The 18,997-nt window shown below is 33.6% G+C and overlaps 1 long non-coding RNA gene across 2 annotated transcripts in view; it reads left to right on the forward strand.

Moving 5' to 3' along the window:
- The window catches only part of LOC309843589, a 79,511-nt gene that overhangs the window by 20,001 nt on the left and 40,513 nt on the right, over nt 1-18,997 (forward strand). Inside the window, exons 1-2 of one of the 2 annotated variants that reach the window (XR_014300235.1) lie at nt 17,321-17,478; nt 18,017-18,145. This is a non-coding gene — a long non-coding RNA (uncharacterized lncRNA). Of the gene's footprint in view, nt 1-17,320; nt 17,479-18,016; nt 18,146-18,997 lie in introns of those variants that run through there. The other variant, XR_014300234.1, reaches the window with a different exon arrangement.

Below are 18,997 nucleotides of genomic sequence, written 5' to 3' on the forward strand. Positions count from 1 at the left end.
CATAATAACTAACAATCATGTGCATGGAACTGTGAAGTATAAGGAGGACTTCAAATACAATGCAAACTTTTACATTTTTAAGGATCTGGAAAATTTTTTATTGCATGGACTCAGATATGATTTATCTGAGTCCATACATATAATTTAGAACATAGACATAATTTAGAAGCAATATAAATACATATTTTCTAAACTTTAATCAAGGAATAAATTAATACTTAATAATAATGTATGATAGTTTTCCCACCTTGCAATCATTTCCATTATATTTAATTCCAACAGTACTTAAAGCCTATCCCACAAGACGTTTTTTCTTTTTTCCACTTAAAAAACTAAACTCATTCTTACAAATCCAAATTAGTATGTTTATAGAGTTTACGTATTTTGTTTGCCTTGCTTTGATGTTTGGCAGTTGTCCAATAGTAGCTATTCTAACTAATCTCAATTCCATTCCACCCAAGATCATTAATGGTGGTGCCGAAAGAGTTTCATGAGGCACACAGAAAGAACTGTTTTCATTTTCTTAAAATTAAAAAAAAAAAAAAAGACATTTGCGATTTCACAAGACGATAGTATTGGTCATAACATGAGCTCATAGTTTTTCTTAAATGCAAACAATACATGTAATGACTGACTTGGATACCATTTTTTAAAGAAGAGATAACATTTGATTGAACATTAGATCACATTTCAATCCACTCTGACTTATCCCACTGCAGAAATAACCTGACTCTTGAGGGGAATAATTTAGTTTAATTATCTACCACTTATGTCAGGGGAAAATTATTATGAAAAATTCGAACCTCTTTCTAAAGTTCACCATGAGGCTACAGTTGTAACAGGAAGAAAGCATTAGTGACTTGAAGCTCAACTTACTTAGTTTTCACTTTTGTGGGAATATGTGCTGAAAGTTGAGACATTTGTTAACCTTTCAACAAAATAACTGAGGTGCTGGCTTTTTGACCCTATTTGGGTACCCAGAGATGGAAAGAAGAAAAATGATTTCAAATCAGAGTCCCAACATGTGAGTGTATTTTTCGCCTTTCCCTTTTTGGTTAGTGACCCTCAGGCATCAAAAGCATATGGTATCTTGGCCTCTTCTCTTCACAGCATGAAAGTCAGTAAAGCTTTCAACAATCTTCTGTCCTTAATAGCTTTCTTTTCTGTACACACACACACACACACACACACACACATATATATATATATATATATTTTTTTTTTTCCCAAGCCCCAAAGCAGCCATTAAAAGTCACCATCATCTATCCAGTTATAGCAGCAGCCCAGAAAAAGAGCTGAAAAGAACTGTTGGTTGTTGGCATGGAGCCAGGAATTCAAGCTTAATTTTCTGTGTTTATTTCTTGAATTGAAGAGAATATGTGCCCAAATAATTACAGCTTAAGAGGCCCTCCCAAGCCATCACATAAAAATATAAGGAGAGAAAGAAATACACGTGAAATGAACTAAGAACTTGATTTTCAGAATTTAAAGATCTGTCAACAAAGAAGATGAAATCTCAAAGCTTTTGTCCAAGACGAGTGAATCTTTCAAATTAAATTTTCATAGTGTTGCAGAATATATCTATTCCTGCTAAAGATATACCAGCTGCTGGTTAAGCATGATACCTTAAACTCTGTAACTTGAAGTTGGCTAAACAGCAGCTCTTCTAAATCAGATGAATACCTACTAATCTAAACTACCATCCCTCAGGAATAAAATGAAATGTGAGGGCTACGTTTGACAAAATGGGCCCTTAAATATTCTTCAGATCCCCTACAAATCTGTACTTCTGAGGAAAATCTGGCTGTATTTCCTGTCAAACTTTTGTTTGTTTTTTAGGTGCTGAAATTTATATTCCCTCAAAATATGCTTCTTTTGGACTCACCTATCTCTGAAGTCTGTTTCTTCTACAGCATCATATGCCAGGCATGCTCTTACTATATTTTGTTTTCTCTGTGTATGTATATACATGTGTGTATGTGTTAGTTTGAAATCTCCTCAGAAGCTTCTGAGTATAATCTAAAATCAACTTACATACAAGAGGGCAAGGTGACCAAGGAAAGAAGCAGACCACTCCAGATTGATAGGTGGAAGACTCAGAAGCAAGAGAACTTACTGGTCCTGAAGCTTTCTCTGGGTGACCACAAGACAAGTAGACTTCTACACCTGCCAGGAGACTCTTAGTTCATATAGAGGACTTAACTGGGATCAGTTATGTACCCAATCCAGATAGCCCCAATACCACATTTTTATGTCAAGGCTATATTATTGAAGCAACTTCTAGGAAGAGGGAAGACAAGGGAGCACATATTTCAAGGACAAGGGAAGGTGAGAGGAGCCTCTAATTGCCAGAGTCCAGCTTGTGTGTCAACTTGTGGCCATGTCTCCATGATGACCTCTTCCGTGGTATGCCTGTTTTATTGGCCTTTCTACTACCAAAGCAAATATGACACTGTCTGGAGCACGGAATAGGAGAAATAAGGTACTTCAAAACTTTGCATGTATAGTTATTTTCCATGTTTTAAAAAACAATGTGATCACATTACTTGCTGTAAGAAAAATAAATTAATTCTAAATAGTTATTTTTATACTGTGGACCAGTTCCTTGCCATGTGATTAGTTTTAGTATATAAGGGAAGATCTCAGATTGCCCAATCCTTTGAGAAATATCACTACCCATTTCTGCCAGTATATACCAGTATCTAGTCTGATTGTCAGTGCCTTTTTCATACTGATTGTTTAATATTGTGATCAGTCTCTTAGAAATACTCATACCTCTCTAATGTTCTTAATTCCTGGGCAAATACTACTCTTTTGTTCCAAACTCCTCAGCCCATTTGACTCTACATTGACTTAGCATCAAATATATTTGCTGAATGCTATAAAATGGAAGTTTTACTTAATATTTCATCTATATAGTGAGATTCAGGAACAACTAGTAAATATCACAAAGGAGAAAACCAAAAAAGATTAAAAAAATTATCAAGTAGACCAATTTTAAATTTATCCCCCAAATAGGTCCAAAATTCTATACTCCAGGGAATATAATTTTATTACATCAAATTATTTAGGCAGAGCTACTCATCTCACCCGACATGAGATTTGGATCACATGAAAGAATGCTCACTTAATGGAGATCTGGCCTCTTGTTTCTAAGCTATAACCCTAAAAAACATCGCACTGCAAGATTTTCATGCTCTTGGACATATGCTTTATTTTTGTGTGATATCAGGGCTTGAGCTATATCCAGGCTGATATAAACTACATTTTTAAAAGAAGAAGAAAAATTTACATGCAGTGGAGCGTTTTTTTCCTCAATTACTTTATCATCATTAAATGTATATTTTAACACACTATGAAGTTTAATATTCAAATATTCAAAACATTTCTTAATTGAAATATTTCTTTAATTGAAAATACCTCACTATTTTAAATAACCTTAAATTTACAGAATATTTTCACATATTGACTCTGTCACAATAATAAAAGAGGAGCAAGAAATGAATTTGATGAACATAAATTCATGCATACAAAATGATACATATAAAGCTTATTTTTCCTTAGAAATTGTGGCTAAAAAGTAAACCTTTCTCCTATATTTACAAAACCATATACAGGAGTCTAAAGCCAAAATAAAACAAAAAAAAACAAAAAACAAATAAAAAAGAGAAACAGACCCATAAATATAGAAAATACACTAATGGTTGCCAGAGGAGTAGAATGGAGGAGATGGGTGAAATGGGTGAAAGGGAGTGGGGGCTTTCAGTTACGGAAAGAATAATTCATGGAATTAAAACCTAGAGCATAGGGGTTATAGTTAGTGGTACTGTAAAAGCATTATATGGTGAAGGATGATAGTGACACTTGCAGTGAGCACAGAATAATGCGTGAACTTGTTGCATCACTGTGTTGCACACCTAAACATAATATAACATTGTATGTCAACTATACTTCAATAAAAATAATTAGTTAGTTAATTTAAAAATAAAAATTAAAAAACAATTGAAGTTGGAGGTGCCTCCATCAAATTATGATTGAAATTGTTAATATTTAGGAGTTCACTGGCCTGCTGCCTAAAATGTGTTTTCTTACTACCATTAACTTATTTACCATGTAGAATAAACATCAGAGAATAATTTTTAAACCATCTGTACCCCACTATTCATAGCAGCAATGACCACAGTTACCAAACTCTGGAAAGAGCCAAGATGATCTTCAACAGACGAATTGATAGGGAAGATATGGTCCTTATATATAATTGAGTATTATGCCTCCATTAGAAAGGATGAATACCCAACTTTGTATCAACATGGACAGGACTACAGGAGATTATGCTGAGTGAAATAAGTCAAGCAAAGAGAGTCAATTATCATATGGTTTCATAGTTTCACTTACTTGTGAAACACAGAGGACATTGGGTGAGGGAGAGGAGAACTGACTTGGAGGAAACTGGAAGGGAGATGAACCATGAGAGACTGTGGACTCTGAGAAATAAACTGAGGGTTTTGGGGAAGAGGGGTATAGGGGGTTGGGAGGTCCTGGTGGTGGGCATTAAGGAGGGCACATTTGCATAGAGCACTGGGTATGGTGCATAAACAATGATTCTTGGAACACTGGAAAAAAATAAAATAAAATGACCAAAAAAAAAAAAAAAAAAAGCCATTACACACACAAAGAAACACAAATCCATCATAGGAAATTACCAAATTTAACCATTGTTTACAAAGATCTCATTTAAAAAAAAAAAAGTAACAATTGTCAATAATGAAATAAACCCAGATTACCATGTAGAGACAAACCTACTAAGACCAAGAAACATCTCATCAAATTCTGAGTTCATGTTTTCTTCAGATGTTGTAAGACTTCTCCAATCTGTCTGTTCCATTGTTTTCCATAAAGTTAGATGATTAAAAAAAAAAAGGCAACCAAATTCTAGGGGTTTGTTTGTTTGTTTGTTCGTTTTATATGACATATTTTAAGCACATGTCTTGATGGTAATGAGCTTGAGGTAAGGTGGAAAGAAATTAGAACAATTCCCTAGAACCAACATTTCTTGTATTCCAACCCCAATTAAAAATTAATTCCCTAATTAGGGAATTAGAGTTCAAATCGTGGGTTAGAAGTTCATAAAACAAAGTTCAGGGGAAGACTGGAAGGCAGTCAAAAGAAAAATGAAGAGGAGGTGAAATAGAAAAGTCTGAAAGAAAAAGAAATTCCAAAATATATTGCACATAATTGCACACACTTAGAACTAGACTAAAATCTTTCAAAAAGAAAGGAAAACGAGGTCATTCCCCATTGTCCTCTATGGCAAGCGTTATTGATAGATGTTGCTTAGATGAATATCGTAAGCTATATTTTTATTCCAGTGTCCTCTCATGTTTACATGAACTGTCACCTTTTCCTAGTAACATTTTTTAAAGTACTTATACCACTTCAATCAACTGGGGGGTGAACTGACCATTTTTTTTTTTTGTTTCAGAGAGGACAGGATGAAAACAAAATTTAATGTTCTTTTCATAGAAAATCACACAGGAGTTTGGAAAATGTAAACTAATAAGCTATATTTTTTAAATTTTTAAATAAAGTATCAGCACAACTCCCTGATTTTTAACTAAAAATATTTTCATTGATTGTTCTACTGAGTTGATGATGCTGGCTCCTCCTCTTTCCTCTATCCTAACGTTGGATCTTGACTACCTAAAGAGGAACAAAAACAGTGCCTTGAGTACTGAAGTAGGCCTTGTGTTAAATTTCATCAGTTCCAACTTGTGTACAATCAAGTCAAAGGAAATTAATTATATGTGAGGAATGTCTCTAAATCCTTGTGACTGATTTTGAATAATAATTCAGATTTCATATATCTAGATCAGTATTATTCTCTTAAAAGGTGTGGTTATACTTTTTTTTTTCAGTTATTTTTCTATTGTTTAAATATCTCAATACCTTCTTAAGGAACTGGGATAGAGTTAATCTCAAAAACTACAAGCCAAGTCAGTTGTGAAAATAAGCATTATCTTTATTTCTTTTTTGTTTTTCAGATAAAGATACTGAAACTGCATGAGGATTAAAAGCTGTATTTCTCCACCTTATAAAGCTGAGTAGCACTGGGGGCAAAACTGAGCTGTGTGACAAACACAGACAGAGCAAGAGAAAAAGTGATAAAGGAGAGCAGAAGAGATTCACAAAATTATAAACACTTGATGTAACTGATGATAGTACTATATTATTACTTTATGATCATACTTAATCAAGAATCAAATTGGAAAAATCATATATTTTTTACTGTATCTAAAAATTAAATGTAACTTAAAATCTCCATGAAGTAAAATAACAACCTGGTTAATGTTTCCCTCCTTATACTGTATATCATTTGTTTAAAATTCAGGCTGATATTTTTTATTCAAGAATATAATTAATGGGGGCGCCTGGGTGGCTCAGTGGGTTAAAGCCTCTGCCTTCAGCTCAGGTCATGATCCCAGGGTCCTGGGATCGAGCCCCGCATCGGGCTCTCTGCTCAGCAGAGAGCCTGCTTCCTCCTCTCTCTCTGCCTGCTTCTCTGCCTACATGTGATCTCTGTTTGTTAAATAAATAAATAAAATATTTTAAAAAAAGAATATAATTAATGTAATTTTTAAGCAGGATTATTAGCCTAACTTCCATGGGCATTTTTCAGTATCATTCCTGCCCACTGTTAACCAGGGACCATTAAGGAAACAATCCCGAGTGTATCCTTTGAGTTTCTGACTTAAGCAAAAAATGATAATGCAGTTTCCAAATCATTCCTGCCTCTCTTATCCCTCTGTCTTAAAAAACAATACTTGCTGGAATTATATTCATGTATTTTAAGGAAACTTAGGTACTAAGATAGCTGTTTTCTTACTCTAACAGATTGGTTTACTGTCTTCAAATTTTCTGAGTGTGCCTCAATGAATTCTGACCTGAAATGAATTAAACTTCAACAGATAGAATAATGTGTTCCCAGCAAATGAAATAATTCTGTAAATTTCAAGATGGTACTGCATATAATGAATTACCTTATGTTGTGTTAAAGCAATCAGTGAAACTGCTATAAAGACCTTCATCTAGGTATCTAGCCAGACTTCATAAGAATTTTTTAAGTGCAAATCTAGGAAGGTTTCAGCTCTAGGACACCAAGTCATGCAGAAACAACCTGGACATCAGCAAACCCAAAAGAACCCACAAGACATCCAGAAATCTATGGGTCACCAGTTTCTAAGTCTTTATGATCAACAAATGTTATGAGAATGTTTGAATTATGTAGAATTTTTAGAAATTTTATTTTTGGAAATTTCACACAATATAACATGCAGACCACAGACAGAAGGATAAAACTTGCCTTAAATACTCTTTTCACTGTTAGAGATTTGAAATTTATTACTTATGAAAGCAGTGATAGTCATCCATGCCCATAAGCTCATTGATTATTACCATGGCTATTGCAAGCTATTTTCCACCAGAACAGAAAATGGCTTCCCTTTCCTCAGTTCTTCAAATAAGCAGAAATCTGTTTTTTGTAAGACAGAAAAATTAAATATGTGACAGATATTAAGGAGGTATCTCAGATTCAGTGACCCAATATAAAAAGAGTTATTTACAGACATGGGCAAGTGTGGCCTACAACCCATTTCCTTGTGATTTGGAGGGTGGCAGCCTCTTGCATTCATCTAAGTTCCAGAGAAGGTTGGCCTATGTTTATCTTAGTCTCTGCTTCGAAGAAGTATCCACTACTTAGAAGGATCCAAATGTACAGGACCTATATTTATTTCAGATGTGCAGAGAGGTGGGGAATTATAAAATTTGTCCCAGATTGCTCAAAAGCAACTGAGTTTTCCAGACATTTAAACTTCGTGTTTAACTCTATATAGCTGGACTATCTTTAGCTACCTGAGTGTATTAGCCTGTTAATAATGTTAAGCTCTTGGATTTTGTCTTTTGGCTGTTCAAGTTTAAAGCTTATTTGGTCAATAAAATGGTATTCAGATCCATTACAAGGATTATAATAATGATTTAACATAACATCCTTCATAGTTAGAAATTAAATTTTATCTTAAAGTAAACTAAATTAGAAAAAAAAATACTTATTGCCAGAATAAGTGAAGTATCTCAATAATTGTTAAGTATTTTTCTAAGGATATATTTTTAAAAAGTTATAATTTGGTATTCTGCAAATAATAATAAACTGGAGAAGAGCCATATGAAAAATATAGTGTAAGTTATTTCTCTGTTTACTTAATTATCTAAATATCTATAATTTTTTTGGAAATGTCAGATTAACTAGAGATCTACAGATTAAAATAAATATGTGTACCACTTTAAAGTAAAGAAAGAAGTAGTTTGGCTTGTCTCTTTTTCAGTAATGTATTTTGAATACCAACCTATACCTGATGATCATTATCATTCATCCACATTTCAATATTCTGACTGATTTCAGATTCTCAATTTTGCCAAATAAATTTATAAAAATTTAAAAAAGGAAATAAGAGGACATGAATTTACATTGAATAGATAAGAATTCTGTTTAGCTAGTACATCCATGGAAATCCACATTAATTTGGAGGGAAATCCATTTGTGACATATGTTGCCATGGGTTTTAAAACTTAAGTTTGAAGATGAAGTAAGGATTAGAAAAGACCTCATATTTTAAACTAAGTGAATGACATGTGTCCTAGTTCAAGGCTACTATTAATTTCATTGCTCCTAACAGATCCAGAAGGAAACTATGATCTAAAGGAATGTATAAAAAACATTCATCTCCAATACAAATGCAAATAAGTAAGCTGAATAGTAAGTGTAAGGAAAGCTCATACTACCTACAAATACCACTGAAACTCCAGTTAATCGAGGTATCAAAGTAATTAAAGCATTTATACCAGTTTTATTGAAAATAAATCAGTTTATCATGTACTTAACTGTATGAATGACTTTCTCATAGAGTTTTGGGGTTTTTTTGCTTTTTTTTTTTTTTTCCCTTGGTCTTCTGTAGTTTTTTTTATAGAGTATCTCCTGCCCTCTTTAGTCCAGATTTTATAACTACATTTAGGAAGGATATCTAACTACAGCATTAATTTTTACTTCAGCTTCTCCTATTGCTCAGTGAAAATAGGTCATTATTAGCCATTTCTGGCAGAAACAGTTGACAGGAAACAGGACAGGAAATGATATAATGATTCCAGAATTGTAGATTTCCCCTATGCCCTGCTGTTTGGGGAATGACCTTACAGTTAACCAGGAAATTGGGAGGTGGTACTGAACCTCAAACACTCATACTATTGAACTCCTTTTTTGTCCCTTGTTCCTCTTCACTTAAAGAAATAGATTAAAATTCAAGGCCCCACAGAGGTAAAGATAAATCTAACAAAATATCTGTTTAATCATATATGTTTCTAAATTTCTGAGCAGACTATTCAAAGCATACATTCATATCCAGTTTGCTAACACAAGCAAAGCATATAAACCACCTAAATATTAAAACAACAAACTTCTAAATGCTTCAATATTTATGGATTTTAACTATTTTCTCATGAAAATTCAACTTTGCTGCTATTTATTATTAAATACATGGTTTTTTATTTACAGTTAAATCACTATGTTTTAAAATTGCTTTTTATATGTGTTTTTATATGCCACATAATGATAAATTACATTAATATGTGGTCCATTCCTCATTTTTTTCTCTAAAATAGACGGTATCTCCTGGATGAAATATACCCAATAAAAATGACATAACTTCAGCTCACACAAACACATAGGCACAAAGATGCATAGCATAAAATGTAAACTCCTCCATTTAATATTGTATGCAAATATAGTGTCAGTAAATTCCATTTATACTTTTTGTGTTCTTTAAGGTTACTCTATATCTTTAAAAACAGATATCCAGTTTAGGACCTCACCTGAGACCATTAATTTCTCCATAAACGAAAAGTGTGGAATCTAATACACAGGTCTGATGCTCACAATGTGACCTAAATCCTTTTTTGTTACTCCAGTGTGATATCAAGCCCATTAATATTTTAAAACACTTAACTATTTTGTTTACATTCCTTTAGTCATTAACTTCAACCTGTTTTAAATTTATGTCACTGGAGGATCGAGAATAACAAAGCTGTACAAATTTAACAATTAGGCTTACTATGTAATTGCTTAGAATAAACATACTGATTAGTCAAATCACTATTAAATTTTAATCAATGTGAGTGGGTGTTTCTAATTTTGATTGGGGATTCCACATGGATTTTCTAAGCAAGTCCTTTTTTGTACATGATGTTGATATGTTTTTTCTCTTCATAGTAATGTCTAATGGATTGTATCTCAATCTTACATAATGCACTGTTAGTGAAGAGTCAGATATTTTTCTTTAATATGAGCTTTAGTTTAATGATTTTTAATGACATATTTTCCTTTTCTAAATTTGTTTTCTTTTGGTGTTTAAACAAAGGTATGTATAGATATTAAAATGTGGCACTCTGTTATAATGGTATTTTCAAAATATAGAATTTCATTTTATGCAAACATTTTGTGTTAGTTTAGGTAAAAATATGACATTTTTTAAAAGGAGCAATGCTAATTATCTGAAAAATAAGCATTTATTTTTGAAAAAAGAAAGTATGCTCTGATTTCACCCACACAAAATATATCAGAAGAGATAATATCTAACAACTCCTAAAATTTAAAAAGCAACTGATTATTTTTCCAGAAATTTTAATTTCATTAAATAGACATATGACTGTAGTTTGGTTTTTTTGTGGGGAGGGGAATAGCTTGACAATCTTCCTATCAGAAACAATCAACACAAAATAATATTTACTGTGTTTGATATTCTGCAGATATAATTTTCTTACATTTCTTTAACAAATGTTTATGAATTCTTCAGGTGTGTTGAGATGAGTACCTCATTTCCTACATATTCTCTTATGTCATCATTGTGAGAACATTCTCTCTGTAGTGAAATGTTCAGAACTACTCAATCTCATTTAGCATTCTCTGCTAATCAACGCAATCTACCAGAGAACAGGTAGAATGGCTTTTAGAGTAACAAGCTCTATTACAAATACAATCAATTCTGTAAAACAAGATTTTTTCAGAAATGCATTCGGTTAAAAACTGAAATATGAGAATAAATATACAAACATTGCATTTATGAAAATGAATAAAATGTTTCCTCTGAATCACAGGAATCATTTTTTCTAAATGCAATCTTTGTATTTTCCTTGTCTTTTATAACACAGCCACTTTTGAATATGGCATTACTTTGAAACTTACCAGAATAAACTAGTAAAATGACATTCTCTTCCTTTGTTGTTCAATGTGTAGTTTATGTTCCACAGTTTCCATTTAGACTATTTTTCTTTTTTTTCTTTTTTTAGACTATTTTTCTTAATTAAATAATTACTCTGCTTTTTGAAAAGTTACAGCTGTAATATGCAACTGTGTAAATCTTTAGATAACTAAATATAGTTCCACTGTAATTTACCATTTCTAAGAAACATTTACATGGGAACATTAGAAATCTCTCTCTCTCCCTCTCTCTCTCTTTTAATATAATGATGACAAAGTTGTGAAATTGTATTACTTAGCAAAGTTAAGGACAAGTTTAAATGTGCTGTTTGCTTTTTGTTTGGATCATTAAATGGTTAATCCTAACAAGCATGGGGGGAGGAAAAGAAATTAACTAAAGTAAGGCCCTTGTGATACAATGACACTTGGTCTATGCTCTTACAGAGAAAAAGCATGATGATAAAACAGCACAAAGTGGAGTGTTATGAATTTTATTAATGACTAGGAGACAGTGTGCAAAACATCAAAGGTCTGTGGAAAAGATTAATGACCCCGTGTGAGACTGTTTAATTACCTCCAGCTAATTAGATTCTTGACCAAATTTTTAATATCTGCATTCCTTCTACTGCCTAATTGAGATTCCACATTATTTATCAATCTTTCAAAAAGCCCTTAGTGGGCTGCTTTTTTAGTTTTTCCCTTTGCACTTTGACTCCATTTATGGTCAATTATTAAATAAATAGCAAAGTAACTATTCCCCACAAATTGTATATGCAGAACACTTTATGCCTGTTTATTTTGACTAGGAGACTATCATTGGCATCTTTTATACATAATGAAGCGCTCCAACTAATAAACTGACTAACTCCACTGTAAACAAGGTGGATAATATTTTTGTTATCTGCACTGTCTGTGCTCAGAACTTCTCATGTGGTTTCTGTAAATTAGCCTTTGCGATAGTCAGTTAATCCTTATATCAGTTTACCTTGGTGGGGGCTCAGAAACTCATGGAATGTCATCATACGAAGTAGAAAGAACAAGTCAATCAATTCTTCCCCCACCTTTTTTGGTAAATTTTTTTTGCCTTTCAGTGTTCAGAACACCCTAATTACACAACAATTTGCATTAACAAATACTAAGCAGTTACTTCTGAAATCCTGGAAACTCAAATGTAATTTGTTAGATATACATACAATGCAATATATATTTTGTTTTCTATATATTTATGTCATTTCTGAAGAAAAAACTTTCAATAGAACACCACAATGGAATAAAAAGGTACTTTATGGAATACCTAAAAATCATCTAGAAAATACTAATGACAGAGATTGTCCTTGACACACATTGAGCAAAACAGGAAGTCCAGACTCCTCAGGGACCAGCTGCGTTATCTTTATTCAGACAACTCCTTTTTCTTTAATCATGAATAAAATCTTAGCTTTTAAATCCAAGTATTTCAAATAGGATAAATTCAATAGCATGATAGGTCAAATATTACTCTATGTTTCATGTATTTACAGAACCAATGAAAGGAAAATAAAAACTATTGTAATGCAAACACATTGATAAAGTTAATCCATGTCAAACTGTGAATCTAATAATATTATACTATAGGGATTCTATGTGTATTTCATCTCTGATTATAAAACCTGGAAAACATATACTGGGCTTTACCATGTACATAAATCCTCTACTTTAATAATCATTATCTTCTGTATGTTTCTTAGTATTGGTCTTATGTTCAAGAGAAAAAAGAATATAAAACAATCATAGATTCATCCACATTTATAAAAAGGACAGGGTAACTTACTAGTTTTTTCACAGGAGTTGTAACTCCTCCATCAAACATGTGAGGATGACCAGAAGAGTCACTCATCACTTCTTTTCCTCACCTTCTGTATTTGATACAGTCCGTTGTGCTCAATGTTCCATTTATTCATATTGCTGATCATTTTTAAAATGAGAAGAAAAGGGGTGCTTTGGTGGCTCGGTCAGTTAAGCATATGACTCTTGATTTCGGGTCAGGTAATGATCTCAGGGTCCTTGAGATCAAGGCCCCATGCCCTGGGCTTGGAGCCTGATCAAGATTCTCTCTCTTCTTCTGCCATTCCCTACCCTCCACATGCTCGCGCTCTCTCTCTCCCTCTCTTTCATAAATAAATAAATAAAATGAAGGAGGAAAATGACAAGACGATTTCTAATGTAACTCCCAGTTCTAAAGTCCTATGATTTCAAAAGATTCTCACATCTCTACAACTCAGATACTTCCTTCAAGTGTCCTAGCAGGTTTCATATCAATGGCTAGACTTAGAAATCCACTAATAGCATCATGTTAGTCCTGCCTTATACTCATGACAAAGATTCAGATTTAGGTTAGATCAAAATAAAAAGAAAAATAATGAAAGGAGAACCAGCTCTTTATGAAATTTTATGGAGGTGAAAACAAAATTAAGGAGCCTGCCATGCTCCTCTAGGAGATAGATCCCAGAAACAGTGATGAAATTGGGAAAGTCCAAGAACCGACTACATGACCTAAATTTCCTGAGGCACCTTCAGTATCTAAAGAGCTGTAAGATCTGAGATCGCATGTAGACCAATGAGTGAACAGTCAGCAGGCCAGTAATTTACATCAGTTAAGTCTCTGAATCCCAGTATACCTTCATCCAATCACAAACAGGGGGAGAGGCAAAGAAAGAGGGACAGATGACTCCCTGCTCACCCAGAAGCCCCACAGGGGCTAGATTCCAGGATCCTGAGATCATGACCTGAGTTAAAGGCAGACACTTAACTGACCAAGCCACCCAGGCACCCCTAGGTTCTTATTAAAATCAAAGCAAAGCCACTTGGCCATTAACAAATTTCAGATAATTTTGACATGACAACAAAGATAAAGCTCCTTTCCTCAATCCTACATTCTTGTGGGGGACTTCATGACTAAATCAGATCCCCTAAGCCAACTTCCAGATCATTATAGGACTCTCTTGCACAGCATCTCCCTAGGTGTTCCTTTCAGAGCATCACTGCCCAAGAGTTAGGCCACTTAAAGCTGTATTTTCATACATCGTAAGTTGTAATTCTGCCATTTGTGCTTATTTATTGTGCAATAATTATTTACGCACTCTAAATTTCTCCATATAATTGTCATAATTATAAGTTCTTATAATTATGTTCTCAAAACCTGAAGGACTAATCTGGGAATAATTTCTCACCATTAGCTTTCTAGCAGCCATGCTTTTGCTCCATATTAAACCACTTAGTAGTTTATAGGAAACATCAATAGATTTTGGTGAGAATTAGATTGAAACTCTTAGCAAGATCTATGTTCTACTACTGAGTATAAATTACAAAAGGTAAACATCAATCAAATCACCTAAATATGAAATTTCAGGGAAAAAATACTCCCATACGTTGTTGCTAAAATTATATATTGAGCAGTTATTTAATATATAATAAGAACTTGAAAATGTCCATGTCCTTTGGCCCAGTATTTCCCACCGAAAAATTCAATGCAAAGAAGAGGGAGGAAAAGAAGAGTACTAGAAAAAGAAGAAAGAGGAGGAGGAAGGGGAAGACAAGGCAAAGGAGAAAGAGGGAGAGGAGGAAAAGGGAGAAGGCAGAGGAAAAAGATATTTCAAATGATGTCAAAATCATAAAAATGTTCTTTTCCATTTTTTAAACATTTACTTTAAATAGTGTAATGGGGTATTATAAAGTTAAAAGAAAGTGCCATGAAAATGTTACATAATAATAAGAAATTATTCTAGTTATCATGATAAATAAAAAGAAAAGCATGCAATCCTATATGTAAACATGATTCCATATGTTAAAAATCCAAATAGAATAGGAGTTCCTGGCTGTCTCAGTTGATAGAGTGACTCTTGACCTCAGGGTTGTGTGTTGAAATCCCACATTGGGTGTAGAGGTTACACAGAAATAAAATCTTTAAAAAATACAAATAGAGGGTGCCTGGGTGGCTCAGTGGGTTAAGCCTCTGCCTTCGACTCAGGTTATGATCCTAGGGTCCTGGGACTGAGACCCTCATCAGGCTTTCTGCTCAGCAGGGAGCCTACTTCCCTCTCTCTGTGTCTGCCTCTCTGTGTACTTGTGATCTCTTTCTCTGTCAAATAAATAAATAAAATCTTAAAAAAAAACACAAATAGAATGTACCCAACTACAAGTCCATATATCCTATTTATTTTGAGGGGGAAGAAAGGTTTCAAAGTGCTTACATAAAATAGACCTACTTCTTTAAAAATACTTAAATGCAACTTATTAAATATTTAAATGTAACTTATCTAACAACTTGTAACATACTTTTAATCCATGGGAAAAACTTACAGGACTATACAAGCTATTTATTATTCTGGAATTGAAATATTTAGAAATATTCTTTTTCAGCATAAGTTTTTATAATGTTTGAACTGTTTATAATAAATATCTATTTATTACCATAAAATATATATTTATGGATAGAAAAGTTAAGCTGGGAAAGATGGAACAATAAAATGTTACAGAGGATTGTCTAACATAACCATATATTTAAATTACATATTCATTGATACCTAAAATATAACATTAAAATAAAGATTTTTTTTTCTGAGAATGTTATATATAAATTTTAAAGATTTCATATCGGTAAGTTTTGCATTACTAAAACACTAGTCAATCAAATCTGGAAGGATGTGCTTATGGATATATAGAGTAGTCAGACAAGTGTAGATTTTTTTCAAGACTTGCTGGAAGTGACAGAACACTGAATGTAAATTACTCCTAAAATATGAACTGTTCTATTAATTTTAAGTTACTCTAGATCATGCCTGTTCAAGATATCAATTTTTCCTATATTCTCCCTTAAAAATATCTAAAACACTAAAATGAACCTTTGCAACAAAGCACATACTGGTTTAGATCCCTAATGTTGTTGACATTACTATTTAAAGGACTCAGAGGAAGATAACATGTGTGCAAGAGAGTGTGTAATGTGCCAGGTTTTCACTGGTTGTTATATTCCATGAAACAAATCTTCAATTCTATAAATAGAAAGAACACAAAACCTTAATCAATAAACTTGCTAAAATGCACGTCAGTTATTTTATACTATATGCTCTCCAGTTCGGATAATTGCTGTTACCTGTAGCCTAAACCGTTAACCTCTCAACCTTAGTAAATTGAGATTTCCTAGCAAAAAACCACACTACCAAAAGGAAGCCACAATTCCAACAGGAGAGAAAGAGCAGTTTGTTAATCAAGAGTCTGCACCACACTGCATTTGAGAGTTCATGAAAAATTGTGTTGGCGTTTTGTATTTTCTTTCAAAAACAGCTTCTTATAAGCTCCTAAATGGGCTCTCCTTATCCCCAGCCATGAAAAACAGCAGCACTTCCAACTTTTCACCTTTCAACCAATGTGTCCCTGAAGTATTCAAGTACTAATGAAAGAGATTCTTGACAATGTCACTATGGACCACCCCAGAAGTGGAGTCCTGCCAATGTAAACCATTATTACAGTACTGACTGCTCATCTCTTGCTGTGAGGTCATTCAGAAACTTCCCCTGCTTCCCTATTGCTCACACTGTCTCTGAAGAGTGACATCCTCCCTTGAACCACAGACATTGAGGCGAAGCCCCCTGCTACTGATTCCCATCCAGATCACTATGGAAAACATCCACACTTTGATGCTACTGAATGGACTTTCTTTCTTTCGGGGGAGAATCAAAGAACATTCAAAGAAAAACAACTTGGTAATGACAAAGAAATGCCCACAGAATGATGCAGTCTTTGCTTTGGAATTTTCCTCACATCCCGAGCTTGTAACAAGCAATGAAGTTTCTTGAGCATAATTATTTAATAATAAAAGCACCAAGTAATATAAGAGCTATGTTTTTGCCAGAGTCACATTTAACTTCTGGGAATGAAAATGATTTGGATACAAAATTAGGCGACAGTGACTGACATGGGAGGATTTAAATAATATGGATTATGGGAATGAGGACTATTATTCTCTTATTAAATAACTATGACCTGTCACACACAATTTGTGTGAAGCACAGAGAAAGTTTAGGTTGCTATATTTTGAGAAACTACAATGTAAAGATAGGGAGCCTGGATGAGCATTCCATATTGCTAAGAAACAATTTACCCAATCATTTTTCCCTACAACAACTACCAAATATCAGGTATGTTTACATAAACGTCCAGTCCATGCCAGGTTGCCATTATGGAGTCAGAAAACAACGTACTCTCAGTCTTTAATCAAAGTGCCTTCCCTCTCTGCCTGATTAGAGACCTTCCTACTCCCATCTTACACCTTTGCCTTTTAGTTTCCTGTCCTTATTAATTGACAGCACAACCCCACAGAAGAAAGGCTGTCCGTGTCACTCATCTGCTAAGAGATCAATTCAATTTAGGTTCAGCAGTTCTGTATATTCCATCTAAAGAGGATAACCATTATGGCCTTGGATGGAATGATTCACTAAAGGGTATATTCTAAGGAGAATAAAAATATTTTGTCCTTGATCTCATGGAAATAATCACTACATAGAAAAATGCAAAGTAGAAGGAGATAAATAAAATGCAAAGGGGAGAGGATTGACACAAATAATGAATAATGTTTTCTGTCTTTAATTGGAGAAGAATTCAACAAGGAAGATGATGCATAAAAAGAGTTTTAATAGATGAGGTTTTTTTTTTTCTTTCTTTTCTTTTCTTTTTTAGGTAGGAGATTTCTAATGAGGAAACTGGAAGGTGTGTACTTCAATGTGGAAGGATGCCCCACAGCACATTCTAATGTACAAAAAATATGGAGAAAACTGCCTTGCAGGCCCTGGATACAGTGATGTGCAGGTAAACGTTTAACAATCAGATCTTTGGCAACAAACAAAAATCATTATATCAGTGAGTACAGAGTTGGAAAGAGATACCATTTGCTGTTATGAGCCAGTGAAGTCCAGCTCCAGCACAGCAGCGGAGCAGGACAATATGGTAGGTGCCCGATCCCCTTAAAAAAGATAGAAATATAACTGAACATTCATGAAAATACTTAATTTCACCAAGTAGTAATTCTAAATTTTTAAGGGTTTTTTTTTGTTTGTTTATTTGTTTTGTTTTGTTTTGTTCTTTTGCAGGAGGCAGTTTCTCATAAGCATCAAATGTGTTTTGTCAGTCCCAGTGTTTAAAAAATATTTCTAGGGGGAGAAAGGGTAGGGACAGGGTAGTTAGGTTATGGACAATGGGGAGGGTATGTGCTATGGTGAGTGCTGTGAAGTGTGTAAGCCTGACAATTCACAGACCTGTACCCCTGGGGCAAGTAATACATTGTATGTTAATAAAAATAATTAATAAAAAATATTTCTACTTTGCTCTGGACTGAAGAAAAGAAAATCAAGCTTGTTAAAAATATTATGTTAAGTAGGAGTTACTAGGACCCTCACTTCAGGTCAAAAGCATTACAATCCATGATTATAAGGCAGAAGTTTTCTGACAACTATTGTAAGGCCAAAGCCTTATTTCCAGACTTAGAACTATGATTCAAATAGGAAAGGTGTCCTAAATATTAATTCCCTGATAAGGAGACTTCCAATGTCTGGGGATAAATATCATAAATAAGTAACTAATTTTTCTGACATAAGCTCCAAAATATTGGTTGGCTTTTTCATGTTTGAAAGAAGCAAAAGCAACAACAGGAACTCTGCCATT

The sequence above is a fragment of the Mustela nivalis genome, assembly GCF_964662115.1.
Source record: "Mustela nivalis genome assembly, chromosome: 11".
Lineage (NCBI taxonomy): Eukaryota > Metazoa > Chordata > Mammalia > Carnivora > Mustelidae > Mustela > Mustela nivalis.